At 50.3% G+C, this 16933-nt stretch overlaps 1 long non-coding RNA gene across 1 annotated transcript in view; it reads left to right on the top strand.

Annotated features, from left to right (window-relative positions):
• Positions 1-16933, top strand: part of LOC129152058 (uncharacterized) — a 42650-nt gene that overhangs the window by 23548 nt on the left and 2169 nt on the right. Inside the window, exon 2 of the long non-coding RNA XR_008558800.1 lies at positions 15138-15193. This is a non-coding gene — a long non-coding RNA (uncharacterized LOC129152058). The remainder of the gene's footprint in view (positions 1-15137; positions 15194-16933) is intronic.

Here is a 16933-nt window from a genome sequence, read left to right as displayed (position 1 = left end):
GGCGATTGCTGCTCTAGACCATGGCAGGAGGACAGAACCAGGCTTAGTCTCTTGTGGTCTTATTTTCTTTGAGTAGGCAGCTGCCTTCTGAAGGCTCTGAGCAGAGACTGTGCCCTTGGGGAGGCCTGCAAGACCACAGTTCACTGCTGGGTTTCCACCTGACTTCAAGTCGTTTGAGCCCACGAGGAAGAGAGCACGCTGTGGGAGACACATACCCACATTAGTCAATAATAGCATTCTGTCCAGAACATCTCCCATGTTCCAAGTACTGTGCTCAACATTTTACCCATGGACTCTCATTTAATCCTCTCAACCCTGCCAGGAAAAATGGGCCCAGTTATAACCACTCCATGATGATGTATTCATTTGTTCATCAAATATTCATTGAGTGCTTACTGGTTGCCAAGGCTGTACTGGGTGCTGGGGATATAATGGTGCACATTGGCTACTATTACTGCAAGCTAATTTTAACCAGAGACTGTGTGAAGGAGTTGGTAATAAGTCATCCCTTTTAATCCTCAGAACAACCCTATGAAAGAGTTTCTGTTTTCAACTCTTTTTTGCAGATAAGGAAATTAAAGTCCAGAGAGGTCAAGTTCCTTGTAGAAGGTTGCACAGTTAGTAAGTGACACAATCTGAATTTGAACCCAGGCCTAATGGCCTCTTATGTGATTCAGGAATTCTGGGAAAAGACAGATTTTGTTCTGCAAGTGTCACCTGGCCTGGAAAATATTGTTCTCATGGTCTTTGCCTCAGCTGGTTACTTCAGTTTCCGAAGGAGTGGTGGTGGTGGTGGTGGGGGTGGTTCCTGGATGTGCGCCTCCCACCTTCCTGCTTTATTTCCAGGGCTTTATTTCTGCTTCTGGCCCCATTCCTGCTCCTCCCTGCGTGGCGTTTCCTATTCCAGGGTCACAGAGACTTGTGGGCTTTCACAGGCCACAGTGTCGTAGCATGTACTGGTTGTGTCAGATCACAATTCATATGTCGAAATCATAGTCCCCAAGGGGATGGTATTTGGAGGTGGGGCCTTTGAGAGGGGTTTAGTCAGGAGTGTGGAACCCTCATGAATGGAAGCAGTGTCCTTATGAAAGGGGCCCAAGAGGGCCCCCTCACCCTTCACCTTGTGAGGACACAACGAAGTCTGTGACCTGGAAGAAGGGCCTCACCTGACCATGCCGATGCCATGATGTTGGACTTCCAGCCTCCAGAACTCTGAGAAATAAATTTCTGTTTCTAAGCCACACCGTCTGTGGGGCTTTGATATACTAGCTTGAATGCAGGACACTGTATCTGGTCTGGGAATCTGCTGGCCCCCAGGGCTGAGCAGGGCCATGTTCATATTGGCTGCCCCTGCCAAAAGTTTCCCTTGTGCTTTGGACCTCCCCTATGTCTTTACAGAAGAAACAAGCTGTGTGTGTGAGAGAGGGAGAGGGTTAGACATGGAAGGAGACGTATCACCAGGGCTTTTAATGGGCAAAGTGACAAGATGACTGTCCTTAATTGGCTATCACAACAGCCACTGGGTCAGGCCTCCTGCCTCCTTGCAGATCAGCTATGTTAGGTTAGGGGTCATGTGACAGCCAACTGTCAGAGCTCAGCTGGAATTGGCTGGGGCTGGGGAGCAAGGGACAGCCTTCCCCTGGCTCGGAATCCAGGAGACAACCAGCAGGGCCCAACGGGCGGGGCCAGCTTTCTGGAATGGGCAGGCCTTCTCCCTCTGCTGCTTGCATTCATCACTGCACAGAGGAGCTTCTGGCTGGGGGTTTGTAACGCCTAGGCTGTCATAACACACTCCTTACATTATAGTGAACCCAGAAGTCAGCAGTGAGAGCATTGGGAAGGAACAGTCCTATTCGGGATGAGCTGGGAGAATGAACGAGGACCTTGGCCCAGGACTAAGACTCCCATTTTAGCGGAGGAGAGAAGACAGGGCAATGTCAGAGCACTGACCTGGCAGGAAGCTGTGTGGCTCTGACATCATGGAAAGAGCAGAAATATAGGAGTTGGCGGGCTTGGAGCCAAGTTCTAAGGAGATAGTAGCTAATAATAGCATGGCACTTATTGCGGACTGGGTACTCTTCTAAGCACCTTTCAAGTTTTAATTCATTTTTCATAACAACATCATTGGCTCTATTTTACAGTTGATGAAATTGAGGCACAGAGAGGGTACGCGGCTTTCCCAAGGTCCTGTTTGTGGCTGAGCAGACAGTCATGACCTGTGCCAGCCTGCTGCATGACTGGGGCAGGCCCTGGGCCTCTTTCCTGGAGTGGCTGGTCTGCTGTCACCTGCTGTGTTTGACACCACAGTCTGGCCCATGTGAGATTGCGAAGGGTGGAGCTTCCCTTCCCAGGGGACAAAGGAACTGCCCCAATGATGTCATCACAAAGCTGCAGAGCCAGCCTTTCCTGGTTGATCACACTCTTCATTAATCCCCATGTAAAACAGCGTGGGACCAGGCTCCTGACCCGTAGTTGCTGCCATGTTTTCACGGGCCTGATAAACGATTCTGCTGGAAGGAGCTCGAAGAGCATCTGCGGAAAGTGGTTGTGAGCAAGATTCTTTCAGACCTTTTACACATTCCCATCCGTTCTGAGGCTGCCCTGGGACCAAGAAGTGAGAATGCTCACAGCAGCGGGAAGCCGTGCTCCCAAGGTCTTTGGAGTCAAAGGAAGCTGGAAGGTCTTCTCCCAGGAAATCGGGGTGGGGGTGGGTGGAGTGGGGTGGGAGTAGGTGGTGGTGGTGGGGGGCTTTAGATAGTGGCTAGTCCATCCTTTTCGCTGCATTGGGAGATTCTGGTCCAGACACGAGAAGGGAGTGACCAGCATTAGTCCCAGTGCTAGGACTCAGGGCTACAGGGATCTTCCTCCCCTCCTAGCTAACACATGTGGAAACTTACAGCGCTCTGCATGCATTTTCTCCACTTAATCTCCACACCAACCCAAGGAGATGGGTGCTATGAAACCCATTTTACACATGAGGAAATTGAGGCCAAAGTGGCAGAATTGGGATTTGGTCCCAAAAGCTTCCTTATTATTCCTTGTGCTTCTTTTTAATGTAAGATCTCTTTAATACATATTTTCCAGTGCACTTTTTCTTTCATGCACAGGCTGTCTGATGGCCATTATTCCTGAACCCACCATCAGGATGACCAATTCAACTTCAGACAGTCTGGGTTCAAATCCCAGCTCTATCATTTACCAACTGTGGCCTTCAGCAAGTCATGCAGTTGTTGAAGCCTCGGTTTCTATTTTGTAAATTGGGGATAACAATGTCCAAATCACAGGGCATTTTTAGGATAAAATGAGATGATCCTTGGGAGACACTTTATCATGATACCAAGTTAATAAATAATAATAATAATTTTTAAGGAGTGCCAATATTTGATACTGAGTCTTGTTTTAAAGATCTGGAATTGAGTTTGTTGCAACCATATGCTAAAACTTCTGACTATTTCTGAAGAAGCAAAGGCTATTAGGGTTTCATCTATTAAGGTCTGTGTAATCTGAATGAAAAATATGAATAATGGGACCCTAATGTCCATGCCCTAATTCTGGACTCTGTGACTATGTTACCTTACACAGCAGAAGAGATCTTGCAGAAGTGGTTAAATCAAGGATCTTGAGATGGGAGATTGTCCTGGATTATCTGTGTGGGCCCAATGTCATCATAGGGTCCTTAAAAGAAGGAAGCAGGAGGGACAGAGGTAGAGAAGCAGATATGATGGTGGAAGCAAAGTTAGAAGAGAAAGAGATTTGAAGGTGGTTTGCTGCTAGCTCTGAAGATGGAGAAAGGGACCACAAGTCAGGGAATGTGGGCACCTCTAGAAATGGGAAAAGGCAGGAAACATTCTCGAGGGCCAGAAAGTATGTGGCCCTGCCAACCCATCCGGGACTTCTGGCCCATAGAACTGGGGGCTAGTAAATGTGTGTGGTTCAAAGCCATCAAGTTGTGGTAATTTGTTACCGCAGCAGTAGGAAATCAATACAAGATTCTTATTTAATACTAGAGGCCCAGTGCATGAAATTCGTGCATGGGTGGGGGGTCCCCTCAGCCCAGCCTGCACCCTCTCCAATCCAGGACCCCTCGGGGGATGTTTGACTGCCAGTTTAGGCCCGATCCCGGGGATTGGGCCTAAACCGGCAGTCAGACATCCCTCTCACAATCCGGGACTGCTGGCTCCTAACTGCTCACCTGCCTGCCTGCCTGATTGCCCCTAACTGACTCCCTTGCCAGCCTGATCACCCCTAACCTCCTATGCCTGCTGGCCTGATCGCCCCTAATTGCCCCCCCCCCCCCCCCACTGGCCTAGTCACCCCCAACTGTACCCCCCTGCCGGCTTGGTCTCTTCCAACTATTCCCCCCTCCCCCCCGCCGGCCTGGTTGCCCCCAACTCCCCCGCCCCCTCCCCCCCGTCAGCCTGGTCGCCCCACACAGCCTGCTGTTCAGTCGTCACTGTTACTGTGATGACGTCCTGGAAAATTTGCATATTCCTCTATTATTAGTATAGATTTTCCATTCAGATTCCACAGGCATTTCTAAGCTCCTCCTCCAGGCCAGGCACTGTGTTGGCACTTCTACTAAACGTGTTTCTGTGAACAGCGTGATGAGTGTGTGGAGAATGTGGGCTTTGATGTAGATTTGAGCAGGAATCCCAGTTTTCCTGCTCATTGGTGGTATGATCTTGGGCAGCCACCCGACCTCTCTGAGCCTCAGTTTGCATATCTGTAGAGAGTTTAACACATGAAAAATACTTGACGCGGGCTCAGCACTCAGTAGATTCTAACCCAATTAATGCTGCGACTTACTTCTAGACTTGGATACACCATAACTCTTTCCCAAGAGAGCTCTCTTGTCTGGCAAACGCAGCCTGCCATCTCCCAGGCTCTCCCGGCAGCCTGTCCAGCAGCCTGAGGACAGAGTGAGAGCCAGGCAGTCGGGGAGAACTCACTTTCGGCCTGGCTTTCCAGAGGTGGAGCAGCTCCTTGCTACCCTCCTTGTTTGTGGGGGACCCAGGTGTTATGACTGCCCTCCCCAGGGCCTGTCCTGTGTGTGCCACAGGGCCTGGGAGGGACATTTGGCTTGGGCCTCACACTGTGAAGGGCTTCAGATGTGGACTTGTGAGGCTGTCACCCCTGAGGTCACATGCAGTCACAGAACCCGTGGTGGGACGGCAGAAGAAATGTGCACCTTGCAGTCTTGTCCCTGTGGCTCAGTCCTGCCTCACTCCCTGGTGCTCCGTGCTTCTCAGGAGGGTGGCCTTCATTTCATGTCTCGCATGACCACATTGCAACCCAGTTGAGGTTGGTGGGTAAAACATTTTGGTAAAGGCACACATTGCAAGTTTCCCACTTTTTTCTCTTTCCTTTTTGCGTTCTAGCATTGGTGACTTTTAATTTTTCACTCTACTCTAGCTTAAAGAAATGGCAGTAGCCGAGTTAATTTTTTTTTTGTAATCCTCACCCGAAGAAATATTTTTATTGATTTTAGAGAGAGGAAAGGTGAAGGAGAGAGAGAGAAACATGGATTGGTTGCCTCCCATATGCATCCAGACTGGGGATCAAACCCACAACCTGGGCATGTGCCCTGACTGGGAATCAAACTATGACCTTTTGGTGCATTGGATGATGCTCAATCAAGTGAGCCACAGTGGCCAGGGCCCCAGTTGATTTTAACCTCATGAAGGCTTTGCCTGCAGCCATATCTGAAAAAGAAATAAAAAATATAAAAATATCTGATCTCCCAGATGTGAACACAAGCATCCCCCTTTGCGGCCCCATCCCATTCACTCACTATCTCTGGCAATGCTCTCCCCAGCGCTCTGAGGGAGGTGTTCTTAGTCTTCTGATCTGACAGTTAACCGGGATCAACAGGCTAGGATACAGGCTGTGCAGACATACTATGCGCCCATGGTTCTGGTTGTTTCCCACAAGCATCCATTCTGATTGGCCAGCGCATGTGCTGCACTGATGGTTACTTGTTGGAATAGGACCCCTGTTTATCCCCATTTTACAGATGGGAAAACTCAGATAGGTGAAGGGTGGGTGCAAGCCGTGCTGCTGAACCCAGGACCCGGGCTCTGAGGAGCCGTGAGCTTTCCCACTGCCCAAGCTGCCCCTCTGTGTGGCAGGTTAAATCCTGCTGGCTTTAAAGACCCACTACAATACCTGGCTTCATTTTCTTTTTACTACCTCAGAAGTGGCTGTAAAAATATTAAAACCAATTGCTGTCATCTTCCAGACGGCTGCGTTTATGAGATGTAGCTTTCAAATGAATGGAAATAACAGGAAACCCTTTCTGCTCCATTCTGTGGGACAGTTCAGAGTTATACAATATCCCTGAGAGTTCTTATAATAGGGCATATGCACTTAGGGCATTAATGAAGTCGGCTCAGTGCTGGCTGTTCTCATTTCATGGAGCTAATTGTTAAGTGTTTTGCATACTTACAATTGACTAAATTATTCCAAGCTAGCTGGTTTCAGGAAGTGTTAATTATATTTCAGTAAAGGAAAATCAAGGCTAAAAAAGCATCCACTTAGAGCTTATCTATTTATGAACATCTCATTCTGGAGATCTCAAACATATATTTTAACGCTGCGTGAATATTGAGATTAATATTTCCTCACCAAAGGAGCCTTTATTCCCTCTTCACTTCTTTGAAGAGGACACCCCCATCCCATCCTTCCAGCTTTATTCAGCAGCCTCGTCTGGAGGTTGAAAAGCCTTCCTTTGTATTTCTGGCGCCTTGAATCTTTAAGTTGGATGCCAAGAACAGCATTAGCTCCATTCATCCTGAGACCAACTGGCCTTCTGTAAATGATATTAAGTAATTAATTTATGGGTCCTGCACAGGCCATTTAGGACCAAGGGCTCCCTTGCTTCTGGGGTTCTTTCTTCGAGGAAGCTGTTTAGACTGGAGTTTTCACCTGGGACACGGGTTGGAGAGGCTGAGTGACGGGGCATTGCCACTCAGTTCTCAGGACAGGGAGAGGAGGGGAGAGGATACGGTCCGAGGCGGGGCCCACACCGCCTGCACTGTGCATTCACACGGCTCTTCCTGCTCATGGGATCGGGTCTGGATGAATGCCGAACAAGAAGTTTTAGTTTCTTTTGCATCTGTTGCTCAATTTCTTTTCTATTTATTTTTAACTTTCTTTTCATTCACTCATGCATGCATTCATTCGCTTATTCAGTGCACACATACCAAGTTGTAGACAGCCCATCACACAGGAACACTGGACCAGGGGCTGGGCATGGAGAGCTGAGGATGGCAGAGCCCCATCCTCGGGAGCCCTCCTAATACACAAATAGACCAGTGTGTTAGGGCTCCACCGGAGTTTCTGATTCAGAAGGTCTAGGGAAAGATGATAATTTGTACACTTAGCAGGTTCCCCGGTGATGCTGATGCTGTGGCCCAGGGATCACCCTCTGAGAACCACTGTGGGAGCCTCATGGGGTTTTATATCCCGAGACCACCTTGATTTGCATCTAAATGTACATGTATCACTATCACAGAGCTTTTTTTGGCTGGCAGATAAGAAGGGCATTTTTTTTCACAAGTAAAGTTTTTTTCATTAAAAATCCCTTATCTCATAAATAATGAATAGGGAATAACAAATATGTACCTAGCAATGGATGTGAGTGGTGAGTTGGGCTTATGAAACAGCTGCACAGTTCCCTCTGTACACCAGCCTTCCAGAATGAGATTCAAAGCCACACTCGTGCAAATTACTCCTTTGCAGAGGCCTCCAGGAATGCTCCCATGTGTATGGGACCTTGGGTGGAATTAATATTTAAATAGCAGCGATCTTAGTGTTAAATCTATAAATGTCATCGTAGTGTTAAATCTACACATGCCCAGGTGTACCCAAAGCTTATGTAGGCCTGGGCCTGGTTTGTGGGCCCTGAATGAGAATGGTCAGCATGGACAGAGAAGAGGATCGGGGAAGGTCACAGGGAGGTGGGAAGGTGACAGTCCACCCGGGGTTTGAAGGATGAATAGGAGTTTGCTAGCATTGCAGTGAGGGTGGGGTAGAGCACACTTTGGGCAGAGGGAGCAGTGCTCGCAAGGCACACAGTGAGAGAAGGGAAGGCTTGGACAAAGAGCAGAGAGAAGGGTGCAGACGTTGCTGTTTGCCTGTGTTTGGGGCAAGAGGAGGGAGGAAAGGTAGGAGATGAAGCAGGACGACAAAAACCTTGACTGGTAGGTGGAAAAGTAACTTGACTCTGAAATGCAGGTGGTAGAGGATCTATAATGCAGGGGGTACAAGACTATATTTTATAGTTTGGGGGCGTGACTCAAGGCTGCTGATGGGTGGGGTTCGAATTAGAAAGGAAGTCTGGCAGGCTGGGAGACTAGTGGGAGGTAAATTAAGTTAAATTAATTAAGATAAAATAAAAGCTTCAGTTCCCCATCAGTAGCAGCCATGTTACCAGGACTCCTTTGCTGCAGGTAGCTAGAGGCTACCACTGGATGGTGCGTATAGAGCTTCATCACTGCAGAATGTGCTAGTCTAGGAGGATCCATGGTATTTGGGTGGGCCTGCCCTCTTGGATCCATGGACACCTTACTGCACTGAGGGAGGGGTGCAGCAGAGGAGGACCAGAGTGGAGTCCTCTAAAAGGGGGACATGCTAGCCGCCCAAGTTCAAGGACAGTATGTGGATGGAGTCGAAGCCATGATCAGAGACTGCTAACAGACTATTGAACAGAGGGAGTAGCCAGAGGAGCCACAGTCAGGAGTCACAGGAAGGATGGCTCAACTCAAGCTGAGTTCTAGAAGCCAAGAAGGACAGGGTGAGGAGTGGAAGCCACTGGTGAGCCTAGCACGAGCAGGGGGGTCAGGAGGCTCCACCTGGACCTGCTGTTTCCTTCTCCTGGGAACATGAACTGGACACAGAGATGGAGTCCATTAGCCGTGAGTGCTGAGTTGGAAGGCCATCGCGCAGGGGACAGAGCCTGAGGCTGCCGTGTTTGGGAGGCTACGCAGGCTGTGTGCAGGAGGACGAGGACCCTGTCTATGGAGACAGAGGAAGAGGCCCATGCCCCTGAAAGTGACAGAGGCAGAGAGAGTGTGGCTCTGATCACGTTCTAGTTCCCGCGAGGCCCTCTCCTCTCCCTGTGACGCCCGGGCGTCTTCACAACAGTGCTGCCCGACTTGTAACCAAGGGAGTTTCCATGGGTTCTCCTTTATTACGACCTGAGGATCTATAAACACATCGCCTCTCCACCGCCCAGCCTAGGACGTGGCACATACCAGGCTCATCAAAGTGGGCTAAGTTGTTGAATGTGGGAGATTTGACCAATGGACAAGACTGAGACAAGCAGAGGGAAGGAGAAAGTCAAGGACCGCCTCTTCATTCTGACAGACGTTCCCCCCTTTGGCACCTGGAATATGGTGCCCCTCCTTCCTCCTCCCAGAGGCCACATGTGTGGCTGGCACTGTTTTTGATGTCTCTCCATGCATCACCACACTCTCACATCAATTCAGGTGGTGGTTTAGAGCCAATTAAAATTTATAAGCCACAGGTAGTGAGCGAAGTCCCAAGGATTAATTTGCTCAGTGGAGTATTAATCTGTGTAATGTCATAGGCACTCCTTCAGCAAACAGGGCAAGATGGAGAGGGAGATACATCCCCTCCCGTGTTGTACTGTAAATGCTCTAATTGGTCCCACTGGGCTGGAGGTGGCGTGTGGCTCCACCTCCTCTGAGCACTGTGAAAGGGCAGAGTCAGCTTCTTGGGGGTGGGGGTTTGGGGGGGCCAAAAGAGCTGCTCAGAACCCAGCCCCCTCCTCTCCTACCCCTTCCTTCAACTGGCAGACATGCCCTCGCCTGCCAGCACTCCTTGTGCTCTGTGAGCTGATCCTGATAGCACCCAGGACTTGCCACTTCCTAGGACTTTGTCATTAGAATCCTTCTCAATGAGGAGGTGAAGTGAATCAGCATCCAACCTAATGGTATGGCACTGCCCACCTGTCCAGCCAGCCACCTTGCCTCCAAGACAGTCAAAGCGCAGGAGAGAGGATTGATTCATGCTGAGACTGCAAGATCAGGGCTCCGTGGTTGGCTGGATGTGAGCCTGTCCAGTGGGTTTGGTGCTGGGGTTTGGGACGCCTGGCTTCTAATTAAACTCCTCCCCTGACCAGAGCTTGGGTCAGGAGAGCTTTGTCTCAAGGCTGCCGGTTCCCTCTGGAGAACCTAAACTTTAATTGGTGACCTTGGGGTCCAGAGGGGCTTCAATGGCTTGTCCAGAGACCTAGGCAGCAGAGCAGTGGGAATCCATTTAGTGTAATGGTGAAGAGTTTTAGATCTGGAGCCAGATGGACCTGGATTTGAGTCCAAATTTGGTACTTCACAGCTGGATGCCCTTAGGCAAGTTATCTAACCTCTCTGAGCTTGTTTCCTTATCACTAGAATGTGTATCAACATATCTACCTTGTCTGGCTGGTGTGGCTCTGTGGTTGAGCATGGACCTATGAACGGGGAGGTCACGATTCAATTCCCAGTCAGGGCACATGCCCGGGTTGCAGGCTCAATCCCCAGTAGGGAACGAGCAGGAGGCAGCCGATCAATGATTCTCTCTCATCATTGGTGATTCTCTCTCTCTCCCTCTCCTTTCCTCTCTGAAATCAATAAAAATGTATTTTTAAAAATCTACCTTGTAGGGTTTCATGATGTAGATGAAATATTTAGTATAGTGCTTGCAAATAGCCAACTCTTAACAAATGGTAGCTTTTATTATTATTTTAATAACTAGAGGCCTGGTGCATGAAATTCGTGCCGGGGGGGGGGCTTGTCCCTCAGCCCAGCCTGCACCCTCTCCAATATGGGACCCCTGGAGGGATGTCCGACTGCCCGTTTAGGCCCGATCCCTCTCACAATCCAGGACTGCTGGCTCCCAACTGCTCACTTGCCTGCCTTCCTGATTGCCCCTAACCACTTCGGCCTGCCAGCCTGATTGATGCCTAACTGCTCCCCTGCCAGCCTGTTTGCCCCTAACTGCCCTCCACTGCAGGCCTGGTCACCCCTAACTGCCCTCCCCTGCAGGCCTGGTCCCCCTCAACTGCTCTCCCCTGCAGGCCTGGGTCCCTCCCAACTGCCCTCCCCTGCAGGCTTGATCGCCCCCAACTGCCCTCCCTTGCAGTTCTGGTCCCTCCCAACTTCCTTCCCCTGCTGGCCATCTTGTGGTGGCCATCTTGTGTCCACATGGGGGCAGCCATCTTGTGTGTTGGAGTGATGGTCAATCTGCATATTACTCTTTTATTAGATAGGATAGTGTTAAACATAAAAAATATACCCTCAGATGTCCTGAGTCCCAGTCTCTATCCTGTCCTTTCTCTTGGCTTCTCTCAACCTTACCTGGTAATAGCAAGACCTGCTCTGTCTACCTCCCCTGTGCCTCCTTACAGGAGGGGACAGCTTTGAAAAGGTCATTGGTGCTTATGCATAAGGCATTATTACTAATAAGCTAAGTTGAAGGCTACAGAATCATCTAGGGATTTTAAATAAAAATATTTTAGTATCACTGTTTATTGGTGGCAAATATTAAATTTTACATACATTTCATAGGGAGAAAAAAATTCCAGCATAAACGATAAATCGAAGCAGTACTTAACTCACAAGGCTACATACTTTTCATCCGGGCCACATGCAGACCTTCCTCCAGGAGGGCGGGCTTACTCTGATGACAAGAGTGAGAAGTTCGAACAAAAGTTCCTTTGGCTTCAGAGGATTCTGATGGGGTCTGCTTTAGTCCAAGTTCGCAGCTGCCAGCAACCGAAATGGCCTCTGGCTGGTTTAATAGGAAAGGAATTTGTTGAAAGAAAATATCAGAGCATCCACGGGAAAGCTGGGAAATCAGGGCCAGGTTGGCGGGGCCCCAGGACCGCAGTCTGAACTGTCCTGCAGGGAGACTGGGCGTGGAGTGGTGCTGTCGCTGTCCTCACTGTGATGCCTGGGGACACCAGAGCTGCCTCGCCCTCTGGGAGGATCCTCTCCTGACCCCGCCTCCGTGCCATAGGCTGGGCATCTAATCTGCTCTTCCTGGTGACACACTGGACTTCAGCTGCAAAGAGGAGCAGGCAAGTATCAACCAGTTGTCAGACCTGCGCTGCTCTGAGTTAGGAAGCGGGCTCTGCCTCCTGAAGACTCACACAGTAGGCTCTTTATTACACAGTGAGAAGACGCAGTTGTAGGACGACCATCAAATGATGTATGTCAATGACAAATGCTAGAGGTCTTCAAAATCTTTGGCCATGATGATGCTGAAACCTGATCTGGCATGTTTTTGGTGTATTTCTGTGTTGCCTGGTACTTCTGTGCCTCCTGCTGTGTTGAGAAAGGGACTTGGGCTCCTGGAGGTTGAGGCTCAGATCTTGAGAGGAGCCACGGCAGGCTCCTGGGGAGCTCTGGAGTGGGGGAGGGGAAGGGAGGGAATTGGAGATGGTGGACTATCCCTGCCTTTAAGGCAGCTGGTCAACAAGTTCAGGCCAAGGGCAGAGTCCAGCTGTCTGGGGCACCAGTGGGTCAGAGCTGAGCTTGCAGGACAGAGGGAGAGCCGGCAGTGCAGCCACAGTGGGAACACACTTGGCCTATGACACCCTCTTCGCTTTGTGATATGGGGTGTCCAGTGGGGAGGAGACAGGAAAAGGCCTTTTCCTGCTCTGACAGTCTACCCCATCACCCAGGGACTCCACCCTCCGCCTCCCCAGCCCCACAGTGGGTGACACCATGCTCCAGGGAAATGAAGTGTAGCTTCTCATGGCCAAATGACAGGGACTCTCCATGACATCTTCCGGTCCTTTTCTAACCACAGTGTGTAAGCGGTCAAACACCAATAAAAAACAAAAGCTAATCTCACTCACACAACAGAAAAAAGTAGCGCTGCTCTGTTCAAATCACGGGTGGGCGGGTGGCTGGGTGGGGCCCAGGACCCACACAGCCTCCCGGCATCACCTGAAACAGCACCATGAACCCTGAGGACAGTGGTCTGTGTATCAACAGCTTCAACAAGGCCTGGGAACATGTTAAAAATGCAAATTCCAGGACTCACTGAATCAGAAACCCTGGGGCTGGGGCCAGCACTCTTTTCTACAAGCCCCCCCGGGCCTTAGGATTTTGAGATGTGCTTTGTCTTGAAGGGCCTCACTCTCCCCAGCCATTAAAGTGGAGCGTTTGAATTATTTTTTTAAACTTCAAATTCAGATAATTCCATGGAGTGGAAAAACCTGGGCTCCTCACTCGGCTGTCAATTAGCTGAGTGCCATGGGGTGAATCACAAAGCCTCTGTGGGCTGTTTCCTTGTCCATCAAAGGAAAGGCATTCAGATGGCTTCATGGGGGAGGTGGTACCCGAGGCATGGACTGGATTAGATGACTTCTGGGGGCTGCCTGTGGACCTGGTGCGTAGGACCAGGTATGCTTGCGAGGTGGCTTTTCGCATCAAAGCACCAGACTGGAAACAGCTGTCTCCACAAGTCGGACGCTGGTTAAGGAAATGAGCGTGCGCCCGTGCAATAAAATACTCTGCACTGTCAAAAAGAATGAGGAGAATGCGTATGTACTGATTTAGGCCCATCTCTTGGACACATTAAGTGAAAAAACCAAGGTAGAGAACATCACGTATAATATGCTAAAATCTGTGTAAAAAGGTAGGTATGGAAGAGCGCTGGCCACCGGAGATGCCTCCTGACAGGGCAGGCTACAGATGGGTTGGAGGGGGATGGGAGCAAGACTTACCTGTCACTACATCCCTTGCGGTTTGAGTTTTTAAAGCACATACTCATAATACTCAAAAAATGAAAACGTGCCCTAGCTGGTCTGGCTCAGTGGATAGAGCATCGGCCTGCAGACTGAAGGGTCCCGGGTTCAATTCCAGGCAAGGGCACATGCCTGGGTTGCGGGCTCGATCCCCATTCTGGGGTGCGCAGGAGGCAGCCGATCAATGATTCTCTCTCATCATTGATGTTTCTATCTCTCTCTCCCTCTCCCTTCCCCTCTGATATCAATAAAATACATTAAAAAAAAATGAAAACGCAACATAAAGCAGCAACAGCAGAGAACCACAGTCCTGTTGGGCCCTCGTATACTTTGATCCCTGGCGGACTGGCAGCCAGGCTGAAAGTCAAAGACGAAGGAGGCTGGTGTGGTACCTGCGAGAGGAGGAGAGGGCAGTGTGGCGGTAGGTGCTGGCAGCGTGGCGGTAGGTGTTGGCAGCGTTCACCTTTACACACGCAGGGATGCCCACTTTCTGGGCCTCTGTCTGCACCTTGCACAGGGAAGGGGTCGTGGAGGTGCAGTGGGCCCCTGCTTGCAGGCTGTGCACTGAGCTGGGCAGGGAAGCACTTAGGGCAGAGCTGTGCTTGCCAGGCAGCCAGGGCACCAGCCTCACGGTGGACTGCAGCCGGGCACTTCTGTGACGGAGTCCAGGACCCCAGGGCTTCCAGGGGGTGGTGAGTCTATGCTGAGGACAGTGCTCATCGCCGGGGCTTCGCATCCGCACTGCCCTCTCCCGGCACAACCTGCATCTCAGGTGGGCCTGAGAGGTGATTGTTGTCAACCCCTTTCTGCACAGGAAGAAACGGGGCCTCATTTCTCTCAAACCTGCCCAAGATCACATCACTGATCAATGGCTGACTGAGCTGGGATCGGAACTCAGCTTACCGGCTCCAAACTCGGTGCAATGAATGATGGAAAGAGGTGGTTGGTTGTTGATTGCCTGGCAGGGAATGGTCACCCCCTGTTTATAGTCCAGGCTGGAAGAGCTCAGAGGTCCCAGGTTCGAGAGGTGGATTTGGGGGAGCTGGCCACTCTAGCAGCTGCTGACCTCCAGGACTTCCTTAGGCAGCGCCGCTGCTGCTTCCTCAAAGGAGGAGGAACACACCCCTGTGGCCCTGCGGGAGGCTCTGCATGCTGGTGCCGTTCCCTCTTCTCATTGCCAAGCGCTATTCAGGCCGATCAATGAAGAAAATAACATTCTCTGCCTTTTGAAATCCTGTTATTCCTTCAAGGTCCCTCTCACATGCCCGTCCTCAGGAAGGTTACTCAGAACCTTCCTCTGAGTAGCCCCAGGGGCTGGGTCTCTTCTTGCTCAGCTGGGACCAGGCAGAGTGAGACCATCAATTTCCTTCTCAGCCAGGAGCCAGGAGCCAGGAGCCAGGACTGGATTCCTTGTCAACGCCCACCCGATGGCAAATGGTAGGTGCATAGCCATGTTCTGTGAAGGCTGAAAGGTCTTGGCTCATTTCTCTCTCTGACCTTTATGGTGCCTAGTCTCATGGCTGGAGCCAAGGGTGCGTGGCCGGAAGTGGCCAGACTAGACAGCACTCAGCGCTGGGGCTGGTTGTGAAGGCCCTTTGTCCTGAGGGAGGCTTGACCCTGGAGGCCCTGGGAGGAGCCATGGGAGCTGCCAAATTAACCAGTGTGGTCTCTGCCAGTGGTAAGAGCTGCAGGGAGAGACCCTGGATATGAATGACCAGGGGCTCGGCAGGTGCGGGGTGCTGGCTGGGTCTGAGTTAGGCAGTCGGGGCGGCCTTGTGGGGGAGCAGCCAGATCTGGAATCAGCCATCAGGATGAGGAAGGAAGAAAGGGCAGAAGGGGCCTACATTGCCCTGTGGCCTCTGATGGGCCCTGGCGATGGGAATACAGAATTTTAAGTGAAAGGAGGGTCAGAGGAAGTCTCAAAACCCAAGGGGCACACCCTTTTAAAAAGGAGGAGTGATGGCCCAGTTGGGAGGCCTGGCAGAGTGGCTGGAGCGGGCAGTGAGGCAGAGGCATTCATCTGGGCTGGGAGTGGGTGCCCAGCACACACAGGCTCACTGCTTGAGAGACTGCTGCTTGAACAGCACAGAAATGAAAGCATCGCCAGATCCTGCACGGAGCCCCTGGCATTGCTAATTACCCCGAGGCCACTCCCTGCCAGGGAGCAACTACATTGCGCCCCAGTTCCAGCTGAGCTACCTGAGCAGGGCAGGCTGGTCTGGCTACCCACTGCCCCCTTGCCCCCCATGCTCCCAGTTCTCCATGAGAAATGCCAAAAACAATCACCCAGCCCTGCCTCCTCGTCCTACCTTCCCAAGGCACCACTGTTGAGGTATTACTAGTTAAGAGGGGGACTAATTTGTGTAATAGAAAAGTCACGGAGAGAGAATGTGGTGTAAATGTTAATCGTTTTTTTTTTTAACTTCACATTATGTGATCCGTTAACATTAATATTTAATTTAATGCAGTCAAAAGATTAATGCTTGTGTTGATTTCTAAAAAAGGCAAGGATGCTCCAGGCTGCTTTTCAGCTTGGTTGAGCTTTGGGAGAAAAAAATAAAAATCCACCCAGAACAGAAGAAATGTATTCATGCTGTAGTAATACAAATACCCTCTCCCCCACCCGCTCTCCCTCCTCAGTTCCTAAAAATAAGCCACAGGGTTCTAATGGGGACACTGATTAAATATTCGGCTCTGTAATTTATGCCCAAGTGAATCCCAACAGGAACCAGGGGCTCTGGAAATCTGTTGTGAAATAATTATCCTGAATGACATTGTCGAGATGGTCTGCAAGGGTGCTGTCAATAATGCATTAGCCCAAATCTGTTTGAAATACAGCAAGGAAATTACACGATATTCATGGGAACTTGAAAGAATTATCAGTAAACAAATTTAATCAACTTGATGTTATGCATACCACTCAACCTCTTATTATCTGATCATCTAGGTTTAGAACACGCAGGGGAATTGAATGAGGCGGGATGCGGGGCTGAGTGTGTGTGTGTGTGTGTGTGTGTGTGTGTGTGTTTGGTGGAACCAGCCTCAGGTCTCAGCATTTCTCCTCCTTAGCTGCATTTCATTTGCATTTTTTTCTGGGTCTAATTGTTGGCTCCCAGCTCTCATCTCAGCCTGGCCTTTTTTTTACATCCTCACTCAAGGATATTTTTTCCATTGATT

Source organism: Eptesicus fuscus, chromosome 17 (genome assembly GCF_027574615.1).
Source record: "Eptesicus fuscus isolate TK198812 chromosome 17, DD_ASM_mEF_20220401, whole genome shotgun sequence".
In the NCBI taxonomy this organism is placed as follows: Eukaryota; Metazoa; Chordata; class Mammalia; order Chiroptera; family Vespertilionidae; genus Eptesicus; species Eptesicus fuscus.
This window is presented reverse-complemented; position numbering and strand designations above follow the sequence as displayed.